Source organism: Pelodiscus sinensis, chromosome 8 (assembly GCF_049634645.1).
Source record: "Pelodiscus sinensis isolate JC-2024 chromosome 8, ASM4963464v1, whole genome shotgun sequence".
NCBI classification, from domain to species: Eukaryota; Metazoa; Chordata; order Testudines; family Trionychidae; genus Pelodiscus; species Pelodiscus sinensis.
Genome location: NC_134718.1, coordinates 44,964,781 through 44,989,994, shown reverse-complemented (window position 1 = coordinate 44,989,994; position 25,214 = coordinate 44,964,781). Strand labels below are relative to the sequence as shown.

Genomic DNA, 25,214 nt, shown 5'->3' with positions numbered 1-25,214 from the left:
GCAGACCAGGGAGACGGGAAGCAAAGCCTCTGAGGACGCTGGCAGTGGGACAGCCATGGCGCATCTGGGCTGTCCGCTGCCCGCGTGCTCCGCAGCTTTGCTCCCTGGTCTGCTGGAGACCAGCAGACCAGGGAGACAGGGAGCAAAGCCGCGGAGCATGCGGCAGCAGGACAGCCGCGGCGCGTCTGGGCTGTCCCGCTGACCCTGTGCTCCGCGGCTTTGCTCCGGACGCCTGTGGTACAGCAGCTGGGGCGCTGCTGCTCTGCCCCAGGCTTCCTGGAATCAGCCGCTGATCAGTTTCAGCAGCAGCTGACTTGGGGACTCCTGGGGTTCTTAAGTTGAATCTGACGTCCAGAGCAACTCTGCCTCGGGCTTCCTGTAGTCAGCTGCTGATCAGTTTCAGCAGCGGCTGAATCTGTATGCCAGTTCTGACTTACATACAGATTCAACTTAAGAACAAACCTACAGTCCCTATCTTGTACGTAACCCGAGGACTGCCTGTATCCTCTGGCAAGGAATTCCAGAGGTCGACTGTACGCTGAGTAAAGAAAAACTTCCCTTTGTTTGTTTTAATCCTGCTACCTATTAATTTCATTTGGTGACCTCTAATTCTTATATTGTGGGAATAAGGAATAATTTCCTTATTCACTTTTTCCACACCAGCCGTAATTTTATAGACCTCTATCACATTCACCCTTAGTCTCCTCTTTTCTAAACTGAAAACTCCAAGTCTTTTTAATCTCTCTTCATATGGGACCCGTTCCAAATTCCTAATAATTGTTGTTGCCCTTTTCTGAACCTTTTCTTCAATGTCAATATATCTTTTTTTGAGATGAGGTGACTACATCTGTACACAGTATTCAAGATGTGGGCATACCATAATTTTATAAAGAGGCAATAAGATATTCTGTTTTATTCTCTATCCCTTTTTAATGATTCCTGACATTGTTTGCTTTTTGATTCCCACTGCACACTGAGTGGATGTTTTCAGAGAACTATCCACAATGACTACAAGAGCTGTCTCTTGAGTAGTTCTAGCTAAATTAGTCCCCATCATATTGTACGTATAGTTAGAACTATTTTTTTCCAATGTGCATTACTTTACTTCATTACACTGCAGTCCCCTTCTGACAACAAAGTTACTATGTGACCCATGGAGAGGTGGGAGTGGATCCTGAGGCTAACCATGCTGGGTGGGAGGGGAGGGGCCTGCAACTGGGCCCAGCTGCCCTGGGTGGAGGAAGAGGAATCCACATCTGAAACGTGACACTCTGGGTGAGGGTGGAGCTTGAGCGTCAGCCCTGGGTCGCAGTAAGTCTAATGCTGGCCCTGGCAACCCCATTAACATGGGGTTACTACCCATTTTTGGGTCCCAAACCACAGTTTGAGAATAGTAGCATTACACATTGCAGAGCTACAGATGTTATCTGAATATTATTATTTTATGCACAACTTGATCCAAATTTGGTCTCACCACCACATAAATTTTGCAGGACTGGTGCTTTTTAATTCCAACCGCCCTCTCCCCTCCCCCCCCCCCCCAACACACACACTTTTTTCAATCATCAGTGAAAGTAACAGCAATTTAAAAATACAAGCAATTAAAAGAAGGAAAAGGAAAGTTAAAGACATTCTAAATCTTACAATGCCTGCATTATTTTATCAATTATGGAGAAATGTGACCACAATGGCAATACAACTTTGCCACATACTCATTATGAGTTTTGTTGGGGTTACAAAATATATATTTAAAATTATTTTATTTGTGCTATCTAAATACTATTAAATAAATGTTATGCAATATGGTAAATATTTAGTTAATATATTTATCAATTGACATATCTTTAAGTAAAGTAGTTATATTTTAAATTCCTTTGGAACGATGATGTGGATGACCTTTAGTAGGAAAAAAGCATTGCACTGAAATGGTAAAATACTTGAGGACTTGAAATTGAGGTTAATCCGTATGTGTTGCTATGGTGTACGCATATAATCTCTGTTCCCTTCCTAGAAAGGTTTTGTAGCTAGTTTATTCTGAGATTACTGCTTTAAGGATCAGAGTTCATTTTGTTTGTGTTGTGTTTATGCGGTGGGAGAAATCTATCTACTATATGAACAATTGAAGAATGAAGATATCCTTAGCATTCTTTTTGCTGCTTTTAAAAGCTTTGGTTTTACAAATGATGTATTAGGTAATAGGATCTCAGCTAAACAACCTTAATTCTTCTATTAATTTTATTTTGTTTTTGCCTTTGGAATTTCTCTTTTTTTTCCCTACATCTGCCACAAATTCCCTCTAACTTTTGGCAAATAGTAAGACTCTCTTCCTCTCCTCCTGTCACCCTATACAGTATGTGTGATATACATTTATTTTATTTCCCAGAGTACTTACCCAGTGGGACTCTGAATCTGACTGAGGTCCTTATATACTATCTAATATGGTAATGTCACAACACCTGTTCCTCAGTTTTCCTTTGAAAAATGGAGTTGTGCACATTTCTATTAAGGAAAAGGGCATGTTAGGGGGGCACACAATGGAAGGAATCAATTTATCATATCCTGGAGGTTGCTTTCCCAGATAAAAATATTCCCTGCTACCATGCTGTTTTTCTCTTTTATATTCATGGATCAGAGAATTGTCTAGCTTTCAAAGAAGAACAACTTTTTTTTTTTAACATTTTTGTGTGTTGTAAGGCATTTTGTTAGATTAAAAACATGACGGTTTTTAATCTGTATTTGATTTATGTACAATTCATTGTAATTAACATTTGGAAGGAGTTGGCCATTATTTTCATGATGTGAAACATATTGTACATTGATGGATGAGCATGTAATCTGTGTGAAAAATGTTTAGTTAAATCATTAACACTAGGTTGTTTGTCTTTTAGATCAACGACCTTTTGATGGCAACAGAGATTTCACTGTAATAGTTTAATATTCCTCTTTTCCCATTAGTACAAGGAGCAACAGTTTTAAAGCAGCCACTGTTTCACTTTTTTTTTGGTATGAAAAGATAAATTGTCAAAGCTGCCAACAAGAGTGCTTCCATATTACAGGACTATTTTGCAAGCAACACTACATGCAGTGTTCTTGCTGGTAAACACAAACTGTGCAGATTCAGTAACACTACTCATTTCTCATCCTTCAGTTGAATTTAATGAGCTGTGACACTGTAGTGAGTTTTGGGAGAATGGGGTTAGTGTGTACTCAGTGGGAGCCCGATATGGCAGGACATTGTTTCTGAGCTGCCCTTTCCCATCACTTATCAGCAGAAGGGAGGGGATGAGGGTGGAATATGTGCATAAAATTCATTGTACAGCTGGAAACAGTATCCTGAGACACTACCCTTTCTAAAACACCATATAAGTTCATCTGAAGTATTGAATTTTAGTTTAGTTTTATGCTCAGAGATAACTAGGACTTCTCTGAATTAAAGAGAACTTTGTGTTTTTAAAGTGTTGTCCATGATAATTCTGGTGGATTAGGGATATCACACTGTATCATTATTATTTAGAAATCTAAATTGCTCTCCCCCATTACATTCCTTTGCTCCCAGGAGCAGTGTCACATTGGTTATACTCTCTACTGTGGGAGAAGGGGCAGGCAACACCACAGCCATAGTTATTCACTACTGGTTAATTTGAATGTAAAGTTGCACCTTAGACTTGGTCTAGTTTTTGTTGCCAGAATCAGGGTTTTAGAATTTCAGATGATTAAAACATGCCTGAAGTGTACCCAGCTGGCAACAGCCAAACTTAGAATGAGATCTAACCAGCTAGAAAGAAGCCAAGCCTCATGAATGGTCCTTGCTGGGTAAAAGAGTCTCTAGTGGAGATTGGATGAGCAGTGTTTTCCTTCAAAAAAACTATATTTGAGGTTGTTGCAGTCCCAGGTAGTTCTGACTTTGGTTCCTGATTTTGCTGTGGCTCTGCCTATTTAAAGGTGCTGAAAAGAGTTTGTCTCATTTATGGTGCATTGATTAAAGGTAGTTTTAGTTCATTTTGCTTTTTTTAATGTGGCTTCAATTAGAATCCAGCAGCTAAAATGTTTACATGAGCAAGATATCTGAGGGTTTCTTATGTCACAAACTTCTTTTTTGAAACTGCCAAAATAGTAGATTTCTTCAGGCATGTCTACACATCAGCATTATTTTGAAATAACTAATGTTATTTTGAAATAACAAAGTGAGCATCTACACAGCAAGCCTGTTATTTTGAAATATTTTCAAAATAAGTGGCTTCTTACTCCAAATTCTGTAACCCTCATTTCACGAGGAGTAATGTGTAGTTTAAAAGTTATTTTGAAATAGGGTATGCGCAGCTATGCTTATTTTGAAATAAGTAGCCTCCAGGGCTTCCCACAGGTACCCTGCTGGACATTCTGTACACACTGATCAAAACTCTATAGTTGCCCTTCTCCTGAAGCCCTTAAAGATGTAGCCACAGGAGAAAGGGCTACCTCACACCAGCAGCCATCACTGCCTTCCTTGTTGCTATGGCAGAGCCCCATACTCCATTTGAGCCTTCCACATATGCAAACCTTCGAAGCCCCTGGCTGAAAGAGAGAGGCTCCCTCATGGACCGAAGTGGAGATCCTGGACCTGATTGAGATCGGGGGGGAGGAGTGGTCAGTCCAACCTCCAGGGTGTCCATGCCAGACAGCGAAATGCTGATGTCTATGACCGAATGGCTGACAGCCTGGTCCAGAGGAGACAGCCACACTTTGGATAAGGTTAGAATGAAGATTAAGGAGCTGCACCAGGCCTACACCAAGGCCAGGGAAAGAAGTTTCTGATTGGGAGCAGCAACCCAGAGCTGCCGCTTCTACTCCCAGCTAGTTGGCATCCTGGGGAGGAGGGCAGGTCGCTTCTCCTCATCGTCGACTACAGCCTGGACATACCCATCATCCTCCTCCATAAGGGCGAGGCTGTGGAGGATGACAATGTGGAGCAGAGGAGGAGGCCAGCGCTGACACCATGCCCACCATCCAAGAGTCAGTCTGTCCCTGGAGCTGGTACCCCTCCTCCAGGATGTCACCCACGGGCTGGATGAGGCTGGGAAGGCCCATCAAGTGAGTTGCATTACTTTCCTTAGACACAGGCAGTGGGTGGTGAGGGGCCGAGTACTCCTTGCCCAGCCTTCTCGGCCTGGGCATCGCACAGCAGCCCGTGCACCTGGGTGTGCATGGAACACCAGTCCAGAGCACTCAATTGTGACCCTGCCACACACGTTCCTGAACTCCTGCTCACAGAGTTCCTGCACAGGCCCACCTTACTCCCAACCCTGTGGTGGGACACCTTCACACCACAAACCACTGCTGAGGGGGATGGGGTAATGGACACAAACTCAGCAGTTTTTAAGGTTCCTTGGCTCTCACATGGGAGAGGGCAGTTGGGTCATAGCAACTATTTGGCTGGAACCAGGGTAAGATAGGGAAGAGCTGGCAGTAGGACTTCCCAAAAAGGAGAAATAATTAATCTGCACCATACAATATATTGCCAGGTATTCCCCGATACTTAAAGTGAATAAAGTTTCAGTCTAATTAAGTCATATCCATTGCCTCCTGTATTTTTTTCTGACATGACAGGACAATTGCTTATCTTAGTGAAATGAGTTATTTTCAGAGCTTATAAAGTCATTTGTACATGCTTCATAGTCCCCAAGAGAAATGGTAAAATCTAAAATCAACTTTAGAGGAGAATTGTGACCTGATCCCAGATTAAGCCAGGTTCACATTAGGCCATCTATTACACAGAGCCAAAGGGACTTATTTGGAGAAAGAAGCATAGGTCAGAGCCCTCCTCTCTTTTTTATTCTCGTATAACGATAATGCATTTCTTTTAATGGACAACTACTTAAATATTGAATCAGCATGAAGCACAATTGTCAACTGATTCTCAGTGGTAGGAGTCAATGAATTTTAAAAGACAGTTTAACATAATGCTGCTCCTAAACAGAAAAATCCCAACTTCAAATACAATTTTCCCTTAAATCTATTGTAGAAGAGGAAATATTTTTCTGGTTTTGAATAAAAAAGACTGATGTTGAAGATAATTCCTCCATCAGCTGACTTAACTGCTTCAGAGGCTGTGTCTACACTGGGCCACTTATTCCGGAAAATCAGCTGCTTTTCCGGAATAAGCTGCGAGCTGTCTACACTGGCCCTTGAATTTCCGGAAAAGTAACGACGCTCTACTGTACAAAATCAGCCGCTATTCCGGAAAAACTATTCTGCTCCCACTCGGGCATAAGTCCTTATTCCAGAACACTGTTCCGGAAAAGGTCTAGTGTAGACAGACCAGTAGTCTTTTCCGGAAAAAAGCCCCGATCGCAAAAATGGCGATCGGGGCTCTTTTCCGGAAAAACGCGCCTACATTGGCCACAGACGCTTTTCCGGAAAAAGGGCTTTTACGGAAAAGCAGCCTGCCAATGTAGACACTCTTTTTCCAGAAAAACTGAAAACGGAATAGTATTCCGTTTTAAGCAGTTCCGGAAATTCATGCCAGTGTAGACACAGCCAGAATGTTTTAGTGAAAGACTGTCAAAAGAAAGTTGCAGAAAGTTAGGTTGTGAACTCCAGTGTAAGATAAAATATTTAGTGAATAAGACATTACTCCTTGTCTACTTTCTTAGATGCAGTTCTGACTGTTGGTCTCACATTGTTTATAACCCTCTGAAAAAATATTTGAAAAGGTCAAAGTACACTTCCAAATGCTTAGTCTAAGATAAACCCCAGTTTACTTCTATCTGAAAAGTCATTTCTTATATGAACAAAGGCTGGAGACACTTTGCACATAAGTTCTATTTCACTAGTCAGTCCTTTGGTAACCATTATAATTGGTACATAGAATATTTAAATGAAGTGGAAAATTATCATAATAATCTAATGGGTTGGCTGTACGTATGGTTGTACTCTTATCTTATAAGGATACTTATATCTCTTAGCTAGGAACATTTTGTTTTTGAACATAGGCATTTCAATAGCCTTCATCACTCTAGTACCCTAAATGCCTCATAATACATTAGATTTTACTCCTTTAATTATTTTGTTAATTTAGTTGTGGGCGGGAACGGAGAAAAGAGGTTGTATAAGAGGTGAAATTTCCCTGAACATAGTATGAGTAATGTGTTTCAAAATCTAGAAATCTTCAAAGGAAAGTTCAAAATTCTACTTAATTTCTTTGGTCTCAAATTGTTTGGTAATGGACCTTGACATTTTGTTATGGATAGTTAAAATCAGATGTGAATTTATCATCCTTAAGGGGAAAAACATACTGTAAGTTTCTTTTGTCTTTAAATTATTCAGTAAAATAAATGTACTCCTCGAAAATGGGAAAATGGACATAACATATGGTCTCTTGAACTAAAATTTTTTTGAAGGTGTACCGATGATGCAAGAAGACAGGGTATACAAGACAGATACTAGGCACTTTATCTACTGAGCCTGAAATTCAGTGGCAATCCATGCAATCAAATAGCAATAAATTATTCACATGCTGTTAAAACAATGAGTAGGAGAAAGTTTGGCCTTTCTTGTTCAGGAAGTGTGGAGAGGGTTTAATTCATATTAATGTATTAGCTGTCAACAGAGGCAAAAGGCTAGAATTCACAATTTGGATTACAGTTTAAATACGAATTTGACAGTATAATTTGTATATATAATTTCAGTATATGTCTTTGACATCAGTATTGTTGATTTTGTTGAAAAGTTTACTATTTCTAGAAAAAATGTGAACAATTAATTTATTGATGGTATTTTCCCAAAAGAAAATTCTTTGTAAACTTGGAATAAAATAACAATTTTGTTGGTGTTGAGTCTGATGCTGGTATGCTAAGTAATAAGTATTATTTATGCAAAATAAATACAATATTAGTTCATCTGCATTAATGTTTACTAGACTGTTTCTGTTTTATGGTACATTATAACAGTACATTCTTGCAGGCACAACGCCTTGTGGGGATATTATTTAGGGCATTGTTTTAAAGCATTACTCAAAAAGTAGCTGTAAGTTTGTTTGAATACATACTGTTTATGAAACAAACAAATACACAGTATTCCCAGGAGTTCTGTTTTTAAGTCAACATTTAAAAGTTGTATTGTTTTCCATGCTTTTTCATTACTAATATAGTTGAACAAATTGATTATATGCTGATTCTTTTTCACATTAGAATGATTTTCATAAACAGATTTAAAATAACATTAGACACCATTAAACTAACAATTTATTTTGGTGTATTGTGCACCAAAACAAATATATGTATGGTGTTCCATATAAAATTCCAATATTAACGGTCAAAATGGCAAAAATATAAAATAAAATGTCCAGTAACATTAATTTATAGAGCTGTTTCAATTACAGACAATACGATCCTTAAAAATCTATCAGTCTTTTAACAAATGTAACAGTATTTCAGGAAGTCACATAATTGGATTTATGAGCATTCAGTCTTCTGTTTCCCAGTAATCCTGTGCAAATAGTCACATTAGTTTGACATGTGGTCTACTGTCTCATCTAGATGAAATATTCATTTGATATTTGTATCTGATGCTGTCATCTTTCAGAAAGACTTATCACATACAGATTTATAAATGTATATCCTATAAATTATACTTTTGTGGCTTGAAAATGTACTTTGATTTTCAAGATGCAAACAACAAACTAAAATCTTTTACAATGTTAAATTAGCATTTAAAATAGTTACTCTGTACCTCTGTTTACACAGTTTCCTTACTGCTACCTCTACTAGAGGTGTAGTAGCAGGGTAGGAGCTGGTCACAAGTTTGAGAAGGAACAGTAGGTATTAAAATACCCTCCCCCACCCCAATTTGATTCCCTTTTTGTTAATGATATAGTACATAGCAAGAGTTCCTGGGAGCAAAGAATACAGATTGCTGCTTGCCCGTGCACTGATACTCAAGTTTTTCTGCCTCCTGCAGGCTTGTATGCCTTTTTTTGACACCCCCCCCCCCCCCCCCCAAAAAAAAAGATCTTCTTGAGCAGCAGACTGGATGGATCTCTGGCCTAAAGGGAGCATTTAAGAAATGGAGGGGTGGGCTGAATGAAGGCTCCTATACCAGCAAATTGATGAAGGTGGGCAGGGATGCTGGAAGATAAAAGTAGAGCTAGGGAGAGAGAGTGGGAAGAGAATTTCTTTTCTCTGATTGTGAACTCCCTGAGGAAGAGACTGTATCCTTAACTGTCTTTTGTGCAGCACTGAGCACACGTCTGCATTCAGCAGTAATTACCATTGACAAACACAAAAGGCCAGAGTCTCTACTGTGATAGAGGTAGTTCAGCATTCAGCACAGTGGGAGTCTTTTGGAGAGTTGTTTCTCTGCCCAGCTGGATCCCAATCTTCGGGCTGCTCCAACCTAAGTCAGTTGGGGAAGCGGCACAGACTGTACTGTGCGGACCCCAACAAACTCAGAGCCCTCCTGTTTTGGAACCTCTGTTTGTATGAGGTGAGAGGGGGCTATGGAAAGAGAGGGTTAGCTCCTCGCTGTTCCAGATGTAGGAGCCCTGACGTCCGTTCCCCAGCTCTCTTGAAAGAGGGTAGGCAACGGCTCCTTGTTGTAAAAGATGCAGGACCTCCAATGTCCCTTACTCAGCTTCCTTAAGGGATGCTTTCCTTCAAATGCTTTTATACTCCATTTGGTATGTTAACAGTATCCCTTCCATTCAGAGTGATTGCACTGGACATCTGCTGCAAGGAGGTGCAGGCAAAATGCTTGGCTGCCTCCTCCACATCTCTGCAAAGTTCCCTGATATTCACTGATTTTCCCTCCCATCCTATCCTCTCCCCCAAATTTTTTAAACTGAGAGGAATTATATTTTCATCTGGTGTTGTCTCCTCGACTTCCAATTAATATACAAGGGGCATCAGTTTGTTCCTTAGACTTCCTCTCTTTTCATGCCAGCTCAGACTCACCTGACTCTCTAGGTCCAGATGTGAAGTGCTTAGCAACCTGAACCCTACTTGTGTACCCAATCTACAGTACTTTTCCTGCCAAGTCCACACCACTGTTGGATTCTTTGCATGGTTCTGAAAGCAGGAAATTAGCTCTGATTCTCTAATAGGGTGGTCTCACATGTCCTGTGCACAATTTAATGCCATCACTGTGTTGCAGCCCTTGTCTGGAAAGAATAGGAACCAAATAGTAGCCCAAACTTTAGAACATAAAAATATAATATTTTGACTCAGTCTGGCCAATGGGCCATCTAGCCAAGTATCCTGTTTTCCAACAGTGGCTGATGCCAAATGAATGATTCATCCCCTGTCATCTAGTCCCTGACCATCTTTACCATTCAAATGAAGAAGTGGGTTGTACCCACAAAAGTTCATGATACCGTCTACATTTTTTATTAGTCTCTAAGGCACTTCAAGACTATTTATAGTTTAAGTTTTTCCAGTTACAGACTAACATGGCTGCCCCTCTGAAAAGTCTTGGCAATAGCAATTGATGGACTTATCTAGTTCTTTTTTGAGCTCAGTTATACTTTTGACCTTTACAACGTCCTCTGGCAACCAGTTCCACAGGTTGACCATGTGTTGTGTGCAGATTTACTTCCTTATGTTTGCTTTCAACCTCTTGCCTATTAATTTCATTGGGTGACCCCTTGTTCTTGTGGTATTTGAAAGGAGTAAATAACACTTCCTTACTCAGTTTCTCAATTCATTATTTTATGGACTCTCTCAACACCCTTAGCCATCTCTTTTCCAAGCTGAACAGCCCCCACCTTTTTAATATATCCTTATATGGAATTTGTTCCATACTCCTGATCATTGCCTTCCCCTGTACCTTTTCCAATACTAATGTATCTTTTTTTGAGCTGGGAAGATCAGAAGTGCACACAGTATTCAACGAATAGGCATACCCTGGATTATATAGAGGCATTATGATATTTTCTGTGTTATCTATCCTTTTCCTAATGGTTCCTAACATTCATTTAGCTTTTGACTGCCATTGCACAATGAAGACAGATTTCCAGAGAACTATCCACAAAATGACTGTAATATCTCTCTGAGTGTTAACAGCTAACTAATACCCCCTAATTTTGTATGTATCATTTAGGTTGTTTTCTAGTGTGTATTACTTAAATTTATTAATATGGAATTTCATCTGCTATCTTTTTTTTTTGGGGGGGGGGCAGTCACCCAGTTTAGTAAGATCCCTTTGTAACTCTTTGCTGTCTGCTTTAGGCTTGACTATCATTAGTAATTTTGTAACGTCTGGAAACTTTGCCTCTAATTCTTACCTTGTTTTCCATTTAATTTATGGACATATTGAACATCATTGGTCCCAGTGCAGATCCTTGGGGGACTCCACTATTTACCCCTCTTTACTGTGAAAACTATCCATTTATGCATATGTTTGTAACTATGTAAGCACATTTTTGAAAAATGAAACAAATTGGTATGTTATGAAGGGATTTCCATCACAATGAATAAAGAGGGAACCTTATCCATTGAGTCTCTTTAACGTCTATGTCCTCCCTGCCTTAACTGGGCTAATTCTTGTCTTATCCCACCACTCTGCTGCAGTGTTAAGAATTTACCTCACCCTCTCAGTTTGGTTTTCAAGATCCTCAGGACTAAGATGATTGATTGCTCTTCCTATTGTATATTCTTCCACTCCAAAGTGCTTTCTAAAGTGTCCCTTGCTTATCCAAGCACTAGCTTGCTGACTCTAAAAGCTTGAAAAAAGACGAACAGTAATGCAGGCAGCAATCTGTCAGCTTCTACATATTTGATAGCATACTTTCACCAAATCTCTAAGCTTTTTGAACAGTGATGGGATGATGTGGATCCTATCTATAGCCCATCTTCCAAAACTATTCCACTAAAATACTTCGGACTAAGAATGTGCTACAAGAACCTGACCCCACCTATTTCCTGTCCTTCATGTTTACCCTGTAAATTTTCCCCTTTCTCCTTTCCCCATCTCTTGTAAAAGAGCATCTCTTTAAGCTAGCCACGTGAAGTTTACAACGAGCACATTGTCCTCAAGGGGAGCTTTTATGCTCTTTTGAAAACTGAACTTTATTTAAGGGTAAGTCTAAAGTTGTGGTTCATAAATCTAGTGCTTGAGCATCTACACTGCATGCTGACCCTATGTGTAGCATTTCTAGACCCAGGCTTCAAAAGTAGGACTACAGCATTCATGCTGCAGTATGCAGACCCAAGTCAAACCACTTGGGTTTGTACAGACCTTTGGAAGAGGAAGAATAATGTGGAAGAATAATGTATCTGCTGATGTGCTTGTACAATATTTACAATAAATGAAGTAATGTCATATCTTGCAATGAAATGGTGTGGGTGGTCGATTGTCTTGCATTGTAGTTGTGAATGATATGATTATTTATGAAATGAAGTGATTTCCATGACATGACACTTAAATACTAGAAGTCTTTCCTCATGTTGCCTGGGTTTCCGGAGGGGGGAAGGACAGGGCATAGTAGAGGGAGAGGCGGGGCATGGAAATCTCCTGCCAGTGCTCCTTGGGCCTGGGAGGCAGGAGGGGCCTCAGAGGCCTCCTGTGGGTACAGGCTAGCCCTGGCCTGAGGGTGCAGAGGAGAGGGTGGTGAAAGCTGGCTGAGCATGGCCACGCTGGGTGGCCCAGCAGTGCTGAGGTGGGGGTGGGCTGTGACTCCTGCTGGGGGCAGAAGACTGATGGCTGGCAAGATGGTGACTCTGCCCCCAGCTGGACACTCCCTTCCAGGTCCTTGCATCCCCTAGTGGTCACTCTGCAGTATTGTGTCCCTCTGAATTCCCCGTCTCCCTTTCTCTTTTATGGAAAACAATCAAAGTCCAGGCACAGCCTCATTTTCCTGACACAACCAAACCTTGATCTTGTTTTAAGTTAGAATAAGAAAAAGTGGGACATCAAATTTGGGGGTCCTAGCTCTTACTGGTTAGGGGGAGTTTTTGAACAAATAGATTCACACACACACAAATCTCATAGAAATCGAATTTAAATAGCCTTCTGAAATACAGAATAATATACTGTGTCAAAAGTGTATATTTCTGTTTTCCAGTCACTCTTCTGAAGTTACTGGTTTTTGATCTATGAGAATATTATGTCAGTAATATTGGAATTTTATAAAAAACTGCATTGTTGGAACAGAGAATAACCGTTCTGATAACAGACCCAAAATTTTCCCCCACAAAAAGAGCAATTATTTTTTTACATTTCATTTTTGCAATTTTTATTTTATATTTCATTTGTTCTATCTTCTGAGCGTGCAGTGATAGCCTCAAGGTGAACAGCAGTATATAAATGTGGAATCTCACTAGCTGAAAAGAAAAAAAAGAGAAAAGAAAAGTCAGGTGTATACTTCCCCATCATCATTGCAAGAAGCTTGTTCATTTGCTGCTCTTGAGCTCTGAATTTATGTTCCCAGAAAGAAGATGTGTGAGTTAGTGAACTACAAAAAGGATGGCGCATGTCTAAGGAAACTTAGTCCATACAGAATTATCCTTGGCCATGTGTGCACAGAAAGGTCCCAAAGGAGGACAAGTTAAAGAGCCTTGGGCTCCTTTCAACTACCAAATTATTCATGCAAGTCACTATCTCCATGGCAATAGCTAGACTCCTAGAAGTCTGTTGTGTGTATCTAGACACAGGTAGGTGTGGAGACAGCATGTACAGGACAGTAGAGGAAAAGATTACTGATAAATGAAGCGTGCCTCTCTAAGAGAAGGTTATAATGAATCAGTACGCCATATGGACAAACAGCCATTGGCAGTGGTGACCCGCAGAAAACAGGGATTAGTATGTAGAACATCTCACTGTATGCCTGTATCATATCAATATCTAGTGGTCAAAATCCTGCTTCCTGTTGATCATCACTGAGTCACCCACACACGTTCGTGTAGGTCGAACTCCTCTACTCTGTATGTCTATCTTGCCATTTGTTGTCTCCTTTCATTATTCCTGCTAGTTTCCTTTAGCACTAATTCATGGCCCCCTGGCTGATTCTGTTAGGGTATGTCTACACTACAGCGTTATTTCAAAATATCTTATTTTGAAATAACGCGTCTAGACACAAAATGCATTTCGAAATAGCATTTTGATATTTTGAAATAGCATATCCACACCGTTAGGACACTGAATTGCATTTAAGGCCAGCTGGAACCGGTTCTGGCAGGGCATCAGGTCAGGAGTTACCTTGTGTGGCTGCTGCCTGAGGCTATCTGAGACCTGTGCTTAAAGGGACTCCCCTGGACAGACAATTCTAAGGTTTCCCTGCTTGTTTGCCTACCTCGCTGAGAGACAGCAAATCATTTTTTTCTCTGTATGCTCTGGTTGCCCTCACTCAGGACACCACAGCACTCGGCACCGTGGAGCCGGAGATGCCCCTGGGCACTCTGGTGCTTCTCCTGAATGTGTTGCTGTGAGCCTTGCAGCACATTCTGAAGGCAGTAACAGTCTCCCTGGTGTGCCCCACTGGGGGCTTATGCCTCATTCCTCCCTCACATTCTTCCACTTACCCCTCCCTAACCCCCCCTTCCTGCTGTACAATAAAAGACATGTGTTCATTACAACAAAGCCTCTTTACTGAATAAAACTGGGGTGGGGGGAGAATGAAACTAAGGTGAGACTGGGGAAAGAAGGTGGGAAAGGGGAGAAGGAAGGGTGGGAGAGGGGAGGGGAAAACCTGGGAGGAGGGATCTGGCAGGGGGAGGCAAGGGGAGGAAGGGAGAGGAGAAGCTCAGGGCTAAAGGTTGGGGGTCTCGCCAGCCCAACTATCTCCCAGCACCATGGGTGCAAGGGCCTTAGCATCCCTGGGGGTGTGGGGAGGGAAGGGAGGAAGAAGCAGGAAGGGGAGAAGGAATAGGAGGACCGGTAGCTGGGGAGGCAGCAGGGGCTGGAGCAGCAGGACGCAGCAAGCTCTGCCCAAGGGTCGATGACCACCTGGGGGGGCACAGACCGTCCTGTCCCCCAGGATGCAGTCCATGGCATCAAGATAGGGGCAGAGGTCTGGGTCTGCCCCTGGTTGGGAGCTGCCCCCTGTGGCCCTGGCATGTGCCTGCCATAGCTCCTTTATTTTCATGAGAACCTGCTCCTGGGTTCACATTTAGCCTTTGGTGACCCGGCTGGCAGCCATCCGCTTGTAGACGGTTGTGCTCCTCCATTTAGTGCGGAGATCATGGACGTTGGAGACCTCCCACCAAACCTGAATTAGGTCCCTGATCTCCGCACTGGACCAGGCAGTGGACCAGGGTCCTGGGAGCTGGCAGACTGGTCCTGGGGAGTGGTGGAAGGCTGGCTGGCACTGGCTGCCTGGCTCATGCTGGGGCCACTGGGTCAGGTGTAGCAACTGCTGGCTCTGGGCTGGAAGGCTTGGAGCTGGCACAGGCACTGTGGCCAGAGTCTACCCCTTTAAGGGCTCCATGGAGAGAGGGAGGGAGAGGAATTTTCTTGGTTGTTCCCAGAGTGGCCACCAGGGCACCATGGGAAGGGCTGGAGGCCCCCTATTTTGAAATAAGCGTCGACACAGTGCTTATTTCGAAATAACAGTTTCGAAATTGGCGCTATTCCTCATGGAATGAGGTTTACCAATTTCAAAATAAGCTCTCCGCTATATCAATTTAATTTGAAATACTGTGTAGACATACCCTTCGTTGTTACCTTCAGTCGATTGTGGCAATGTCTTTTGAAACAATTAGAACTACTAATTCACAAACCTCTAGCTGACCCTGCTGTTTACCAGTTCTCATCTATTCTGTGTCTGTTCATTATTGGTATTTGACAGTTAGGAAAAGACCTAGGGTAAGGAAATCAAGAATATGTGTCTGTTCTGTTTATAGAGAAGGAAATGTGCAGTTAGGAAATAAAAGGTTAAATATGTTCACTAATAAACCCTAAACATCTGTCAAATGCTAAGCTACTACCTCATTAATTCAGTGTAGGAAGGATAATATACTTCTTCTGCCTGATGGGAGACTGTATTTATTGTTAGCCTGTGACTTCTGGGTCAGCCTCGAATAATGTAAAAATTGGTAAAGTTGAGATGCGAATAGACACATGCACATGTTATTGTCATAAGAATTAACTGAGAAGTTCAATTTCACTAAGATGTTAAAAATAAAACTTATAAACGGGTAAATATGCATGATGAGGTGATAATTCTATCAAGGCATTCTAGTCACTCCACAAACCATGAGAAGAAAGCTTGAGTAGTGCTTGTAGTCAGTGGAAACCCTATTGGAATGACAGCTTCCTATTTCAAAATAGTCTGGTTTTTTATATAATTTCTGAACCTGACCACTGAATCCATGCCCTGCAGAAGTTTTTGTTTCACCTACTTTCTCTTCTCTAAAACACACACAACAGTTCAGCTCCTTCCCTAATCTCCCTCATATGCTACTCTCTCTCCATCACCCTTTTCTCCAGCAACTTCAGTGGCCTTGTCTATAAGATGTTAGTGTTTTGAGTCCTGTTGTAAATGGTCAACCTAACTGGACAATGGTTAGCAGTCAGTGCAGACCAGCAGGAGGCAGCTGAATAACCATGATTAAGTTTTGCTGAGATCAGAGTTTAAATACAATTGGCTGATCTACGGCTGTAGATGATTTAACCAGGTTTATGCTGATTCCTTAATTGTGTTGAGTTAACACAATCAATGACAATGGTCTGCACATGTTTTCTAGTGAAAACAAGGCTTATATCTGTAGACAGAGGCTATTGCCCTTGCCTTCAGGCTAATCTCTCCTTCTATTGCAGCATTTCTCCATTCATTGCCTCTTGAATGGACCAACTAGGGCTCAGAAAAGCCTTGGCAGTCAAAGGAGAGGGGGAGGTACTACAAGTGTGAATTTAATTAGTGAACATTTTAGTGCATGCATGCATGTGTTTAAACCTGTGGCCTGTATATTATGTAAGTATCTTATGTCTTGGAGATCTTGGTATGTAGGAGTGGAATGAGAGGAAAGCCTTCTAGAAGAATAAATATCTTCATTTAAAATTTATTTTTTATTAGTAACAACAATTGGTATGTTCTTTTTTTTCACTTTTAACAATGTATTATTGTTATCCAATGGAATATATGAACTCAGTGATGGATGAGTGCCTAGCTTGGGTTTTCTGCTCTGGATGACCTGCAGCTGCAATGATTTTCCCCATATTTATTTATGTACAGTAATGAAACACCAAACCTAAGTTAAACATCAATTGCTGATTGATAGATTTTAATTTCTGTGCATCTTTACTTACCAAGTAGGGGTCCCCCCCAAATCTACAGTTCCCATTCCGTTACTTTAACTCTCTGTAGGTGGAACAGTGTGCAGTGCTCAGATTTTGCTGGTTTTGGTAAGTTGGTGCTGATGAATAGACTATCTGGTTTGTGATTAGAAATATAAAGAAAGAACAATGTGGGTAGATCACAAGATATAAGGAAGCTCTGAGCTTTTCATCAAAGCAATGACAATAAATAAACATGTACAAACAGTGGTGGAAGATTCACTGCATCAGACAATGTTACATGACCAGCACTAACTGGAGCAAGTAAGGTGGGAAAACAGTGGAGGAAACATTGGATAATCAACCATGTGAAATAGCCTAGATTTTCTCTGAGTACATAGAATGCACAGACAGAAACACCATTCCACACAATTACATTCAGATTCTTTATACTAAGAAGCAAAAGAGAGTCTAACAAAAGTTTACTTCAAAACTCATAGCATTAGCATGACTGCGTTGCATTTTCACATCTGAAATAGAAGTTTGTTCGAACTCATGCCAGGATTTAGGGCTATACCAAAAAATAGCACTGCAAAGTGTGCTGGGAAATATTACACTGTTGGATATATTAGCCATCAGAAGAAATGCAATTGTTATGGCAGCTGATGAGAGAGTAAAAAATATCCCATTGCACTTTCTGTAGAACTTCAGAGGAGTAGATGAGTTAGTCTGTAACAGGAAAAACTTCAACAACAACAAATAGTCTAGTAGCACCTTAAAGACTAACAAAGCATGTAGATGGCATGAGCTTTCGTGGGCACAACCTGCTTCTTCGGATGACAGGAATGTTGGAAGTCCAGAACCAGTGGGTTGTGCCCACAAAAGCTCATGTTACCCTCAACATGTTTTGTTAGTCTTTAAGGTGCTACTAGACTATTTGTTGTTGAAGTTTTTCCTGTTACAGACTAACTCATCTACTCCTCTGAAGTTCTACAGAAAGTGAAATGAAATGAAAATAGTGTTCAGTTACAAGGTATTACAGCAGTCACTGTGCTATTATTAAAAATGCTATAGTAGTTTTCATATTCAAAGTATGTCATACTGGATCCAATTCTGTTTTGTTTCAGTTCTGCATAAACACACTTTATTTAATATATTTAAAGTGGACTCTAAATCTCAACTAGCTGCCTAGTTATTGCAGACATTTGGTATGAGTCAGAAGCCTCAAAATAGGTCCAGTCTTTGTGAGGCTATGTCTTCATTACAGAGTTTTTTCAGAAAAATGGCCATCGCTTTCTTTCGAAAAAAATTGAAAGAACAGAGGGGTTTTTTTTACATTGGTAAACCTCTTTCTATGAGGAAGAAGCCTTTTTCCAAAAGGCATGTGTGGATGGGGAAGAGGGAGTTCTTTTGAAAGAAGAGGAAAGAGGAAAAAGCACAGGTGCCCTGGTAGCCACTCCGTCCATAGTAATCATAGGTTAAATGCGAGAGAGCTTCCACACCGATAACTTTTCAATGCTCTTTGGCAGTGTCAATGCTCTCATTTGGAATAATTTTTTGGAAGATCTCTTCTGGAAAAGCTCCTTCCAAAAGAAGCCTGCAGTCTAGACGTAGCCTGAGAGACTTTGTTGTTGTATATCACGTTATAGGAATTGGATATGGCAGGGTAGGAACTGCTGATAGTACATAGCATTGTGAACTATGAATCATTGACTCGGGCCAGACATCATAGGGCCAGATATTCCTGAAATGGCTTTACATAGATTTGCCAACTCACCTTAGTTCTTGAACTCTAGTCTGTAGCCAGCTGATGAAAAGTGATCACCTTAGTATGATAGGCATTAGATGCAATGTTTCAGCTTTGTCCTGTCTTATTTGCATGTCCTGAGGCCATTCACAATCACTATTTATAACTGTTACAAAAACACATTATGCTTTTAGGCTCATAATCCAGCATGGGAGGAATTCAGCAATTTTCCTATGGCTCCAAATGCGACAATTGCAGAATTCCCCCAGTACTAATGATCCTACAGTGACACTTGAGTATAATTCCCCTATAGATCACTGGAGTTTTGTAGGAATAAGAAATGGAGTATTTGACCTCTGTGTGTCTTTTGTTTCATAATAAAAAGACAAAATGCAAAAAGCAATGTCTGTCATCTTTCACTGGTATTTGGCATCTGCTCCATGACGGGTTGCATTTCCCAGAGCTTTTCGTAATGTGTGTAGTACCATAATGAAAACTTTCCAATGCAGATGTCTTCTTTGTTCAACCAATAATTTTTTATGAAATATGTACCAATGTAAAGAAATTGAACAAAGACTAGACATTCTTGTTATACATATGTATACAAAATATTTACAGTACATACATTTTTAAGTGGAAGCAAGTTCCATATTATCTGAAGACCTAACCACCAATAATCTAAAACAGCAGCCCAATTTGTCAGCATCTAACTTGTCAAGGGAAATATGCTGTTTTGTTAATGAAATTTGGGATTAAATATAGCTATTTCACCATAATTCATTATTATATGAATACATGAGGTAAACATAAATCATGAAAAGTCTTAAGGACATCTTTGGATAATCAGAGGTTCAGTTAGACAAGTGTTCTGAGTAGCTGAGAGAGAAGAAGTAAGCATCTATTTTGTGCCTGGTAAAGTTTCTATGTATAAAGGATCATTAGTAGTTTGTTTCTTCTATACCACAATAAATCGTTGGGGAAATGGACAAACAGAGCTTCCCCTGCATGTAGTAAGTTATCTCCATTTTCCTGAATTCCAGTTATCTAGTTAATACATGGTAGCCAATTCAAAGATCAGAGGCTCAAGGTGCTAAGTGCTCAGCTAAAGCAGGCAGAAACTACATTTTTCATTTAATGGGAAATTTTGTTACTTTGAAAAAAAAACAAAATTCTGAAACAGACCAAAAGTTAAAAATGCCCCATGAAAAAAAATTATTTTTAAAACAAGATTTCTTTTAAAACTTTAACATTTTAGTTAAAAACAATTAATTTTTAAATTGAAAAATCAAAGTAATAAAAAACTAATGGAACATTTTGACAAAACCTTGTGAAAATCAATATTTTCAAATTGTTTTGGTTTTGATAGAAGTGGTATTAGTTGAACAACATTTTCAATAAACTAGGCAAATACAGTTTAGATGGGACTACTATAAGGTGAGGGCATAACTGGCTGGATAAGCATTCTCAGAGTAGTTATTAACGGTTCACAATTCTGCTGGAAAGGCATAAAAAGTGAGGTTCCGCAAGGGTCTGTTTTGGGACCAGTTCTGTTCAATATCTTCATCAGTGATTTAGATATTGGCATAGACTCATAGAATACTAGGACTGGAAGGGACCTCAAGAGGTCATCATGGCAGGACCAAATACTGTCTAGACCATCCCTGATAGACATTTATCTAACCTACTCTTAAATATCTCCAGTGTTTGACTACTGGAATAAATAAAAATTGTTCTCCTTAGCCTCTGAGGAAAGGACCGGAAGCAATGGGCTTAAAATGCAGCAAGAGAGGTTTAGATTGGACATTAGGAATAACTGTCAGGGTGGTTAAACACTGAAAAAAGTTGCCTAGGGAGGTTGTGGAATCTCCATCCATCTCTGGAGATATTTAAGAGCGGTTTAGATATATATCTATCAGGGATGGTGTACATGGTACGGGGTCCTGCCATGAAGGCAGGGGACTGGATTCGATGATCTCTTGAGGTCCCTTCCACTTCTAGTGTTCTATGATTCAGTGAAAAATTTCTAACGAGCTCTGCTCCAACTAGTCTTGCTAGGATAGTTGTATTTTTAAATATGAAGGACTGTTAGTCTGCATGAGTGTGTTTGAGATGCTGAAACTATGGTGGGGAATGGAGAGGGACCTTTTATATCACATTATGTACATGTTTTGTATATGTTCTAATTTGTAAATTGAAAGGACACTGTCTTCTGGTAACTTTCTGACTCTTTTAGAAAATGTTTTCTGTTCTGACAAGGCAATTCCTACTAAGTAACTCCACCCTGTTATTACTTCTCCCATTCATATTTAGTCAAGATCATGGTACCATGCCATAAGAACCTCTAACAATAATATAAAACAATGCAAAAGATCACTTTACAATAAATATTCTAGCAATATTTTACAATTGTGCAACCTTGATATAAATATAAACATGTCAGTTATTACAACTAGAATTGAATTTATGTAGCTTCATATATTTGTAATTGTAATAGCAGTTTGGTTTTGATTTATTTTCAGGTCATGCCACCGGATGTATACACCCATGCCACAAATGACACATCATTTATACTCAAAACAGCAACTTAGAAGTTAGAATTAACTGTCAAAAATGATATAAAACCATAACTGTTAGTTAAAAAATGCATTTCTGGTCACTTTAACTGGGTCACACTGCAGCCATTGAGTATTACAGTGGTAGGTCTTTTTCTTCCTCTCCTATGCTTGGATGTTGCCAAAGTTGTTTGCATAAAGTATGTGTGTGGCCCAGCCTATGCTGCTGCTTGGCATGTTTAGGATGAAGCCTTTTGCCAAACCTCAGGAATATCTTCTTGGGGAAAATGTAAACATGCAACCAAATTACCCTGGTTTCTTTATTTAACTCAGTGAAAGTGGAGACTGATGACTGTAAAGCTTCAATATAACCAACTGCTTTAGCTAAATTAGAAAATAGCAGGTTTAATATTTTTGAAAAGTTCATTCTGTTTGAAACAAAAATATCAGTTAAAGATAAAGAAGTAGTAATAAAGTAACATTCCTATTTCAGAAATAAGAAATATAAATGGTATGCAATTGTAATAATTGTCACATTTATTTGAACAGGATTATAGATAGTTGCCAGCGGGGGCTAGATAGGAGAAGATCAAGTTATCAGTACACTGACACATTATGGAATAATCACAAGAAGAACATACTTACTAATATGGTACCAGGGACTGTGGATAATATATCTACAGTATTCTGGGAAAGGATGTCATTAAAATGACCTATCAAATTTTAGTATCATTTCTAAAATAAGGGGAGTAGATGGCCTAGGTTGGTCATCGAAATGATAGACAGTTTTCCTGGAAATGGTATGATTTTTTTACTAACATTAGACTCAGCTTTTTAATGCCTACAGATGATGGTTCAGATTTATGCTTGTTATTGCTATGGGCTTTCAAAAGTTACCGAGAAGCAGAAAAAAGTTTCCACGGGAAAATACACAGCATATGTAAAAAAAAACTAGAACCTAGTATCTGTTTTTCCATTTTGACATACTACCCCCATTAACAATGTTGTCTCCATTCTGGTTCTTTTAGATTTGTTACTAGCCATTGTTACTGTTAATCATGAGAAAAGATCTCCTCTTCAAATAGCTAGGTAACTTGTATATCACGTATGGCATTACAGGTTAAAATCAGCAACTTGAATTCCATATTTGAAATGAATTGGCAAATAATGTAAAAAGCAAATCATTGGCAGGGCCATTGTTATCCATTCTTATGTGGAATGTGCAACTCCATAGAGCACCTGAAAATTTAAGACCCCCACTGAGTGTTAATGTCCTCCCACCTGCCTCTTCCTATCCTTTTCTAAGACTCTTCTTTCTCCAGAGAGTACCTAGTTAACTTAAAGCTGAAAAAGCCTGCTAAACCTATCAGCAGAACACTGTGAAGCTGTGAAAGAGCCATTCAAGTGGTAATCAAGCCATTTAACAGGCATTTGCCAACCTCCAGGTATATATGGTCTGAATTTACTGTATTAGTCCAGAGGACCTTTGTTTTAAAATTTGCTTTAAAATATTTCATTAGTGCATTGCTGAAGATTATAAAATCATCTTTCTAAAAAATCATTACCCCCTTCCTGGCTGCCGTCAGGCATATGGGCTCCAGTTTTAGTATTGCATAGGGCCCCATAAATCCTAAGGCCGGCTCCAAGTGTTGTGATGTGTTCTTGTTAGTCTATTCTGTTTCAAAGTGGACTTCTATGGTAGATGAAACTGCTATATACTATTCACATTTATTTGTGTATAGCAGCCGTGGCCAACCCAAGTCTCGCGATCCCCATGTGTCTCTACCTCCCTCTTCCCTCACGAAGACCTCCCTCCCCCCATGGCTCGAAAGCCACCCCTGCATCACCAAAAACGGCCCTCTCCTCCCGGCTCCCTGTGCTGACCTGAGCAGGGTAGCCATCCGGCGCGGCCATGAAAGCTGCAGAAAAAAAGATGGTGGCAAAAAGATGCTGTGGCCCAAAAAGCTCAAAACGCGTTTAAATGAGGTTTCTTAAAGGGACAGAGCCTTTTTTTAAGAGCTTCCGCCACCCTCAGCTATCTTGGTTCTTTGCCCAGAATGGGTTGGCCACCCCTGGTGTATAGAGTACTGTAATGGTTAGACTGACTATATGAAGCAGGCAGAAAGTTGCTCCTTCAAGTAACTGAGGTATTTTTAGTTGTTTTGACTGGAGAAAGCGAACTCCTGATGTTGCTGTTTGTGGACAGAGTTCAGTAGGCTGCAAGGTTTATTTTGGAGAGTTAAGAGAATTGGGTACTGGTTGAAGTTTATACCTGGTGATAACACAGGATCACTAAAAGAAAATAAACTCATGCTAATTAACCTTAACATCTACCTATTGATTGATTGATTGATTGATAGATATAGTCTAGTCTGGAGGAATATCTGTATTTTATACTATTCTTTTTGGCCAACTGAAGAGGGAAATGGCAGTTCTGGCTAATGCTGAATCCATTTAATCCCTAGACTGCAAACCACAGTGACAAAACTAGAAGGTAAGATCACAGCCTACTTGAGGGTGTGTCCCTTACTAATAGATATCATCTGTGTCTTGCCTGGCTATAGATGCTTTCATCCACGTTCTAATCTATATCAGACTTGAGAAAGCAAGAAAACGGACATAGAATCATAGGGCTGGAAGAGACCTCAGGAGGTCATCGTGTCCAGCCCCCTGTCCAAAGCAGGACTAACCCCAACTAAATCATCCCAGCCAGGGCTTTGTCAAGCCAAGACTTAAAAACCTCTAGGGATGGAAATTCCACCACCTCCCTAGGTAACCCATTCCAGTACTTCACCACCCTCCTAGTGAAAGTTTTTCCTAATATCCTACCTTGACCTCTCCTACTGTAACTTGAAACCATTGCTCCTTGTTCTGCCATCTTTCACTACTGAGAACAGCCTCTTTCCATCCTCTTTTGAACCTCCCTTCAGGAAGTTGAAGGCTGCTATCAAATCCCCCTTCACTCTTCCCTTCTGCGTACTAAATAAGCCCAAATCCCTGAGCCTCTCTTTGTAGGTCAAGTGTTCCAGCCCCTAATCATTTTTATTGCCCTCCGCTGGACCCTCTCCAATGTGTCCACATCCTTTCTATAGTGGAGGGCCCAGAATTGGATGCAGTACTCCAGATGTGGCCTCACTAGGGCCGAATAAAGGAGAATAATCGCTTCCCTAGATATGATGGCAATGCTCCACCTAATTCAACCTAATATGCCATTATCCTTCTTGGCTACAAAGGCACACTGTTGACTCATATATAGTTTCTCATACACTGTAATCCCCAGGTCCTTTTCTGCTGAACTGCTACTTAGCCAGTCAGTCCCCAGCCTGTAACAATGCTTGGGATTCTTCCATCCCAAGCACAGGACTCTACACTTGTTGAACCTCATCAGATTTGTTTTGGCCCAATCCTCTAATCTGTCTAGGTCACTCTGGACACTATCTCTGCCCTCCAATGTATCTACCTCTCCCTCTAACTTAGTGTCATCTGCAAACTTGCTAAGGGTGCAATCCATCCCCTCATCCAGGTCATTAATGAAGATGTTGAATAAAACCAGCCCTAGAACAGATCCTTGAGGCACTACACTTGAAACTGACCACCAATAAGACATTGAACCATTGATCACTACCTTTTGGACTCGACAATCTAGCCAGCTTTCTATGCACCTTATAGTCCACTTATCCAATCCATATTTCCTTAACTTTTTAGCAAGAATATTGTGGGAGACCATATCA

General features: G+C 40.4%; 1 protein-coding gene across 7 annotated transcripts in view; it reads left to right on the top strand.

Annotated features, from left to right (window-relative positions):
- The window catches only part of ADGRA1 (adhesion G protein-coupled receptor A1), a 486,631-nt gene that overhangs the window by 159,287 nt on the left and 302,130 nt on the right, over window positions 1-25,214 (top strand). The window contains exon 1 of one of the 7 annotated variants that reach the window (XM_075935216.1): window positions 21,347-21,627. The exons of the other annotated variants lie outside the window; for them this stretch is intronic. The gene's annotated coding sequence lies outside the window, so the exon portion shown is untranslated. Of the gene's footprint in view, window positions 1-21,346; window positions 21,628-25,214 lie in introns of those variants that run through there. 7 annotated transcript variants of the gene reach the window in all.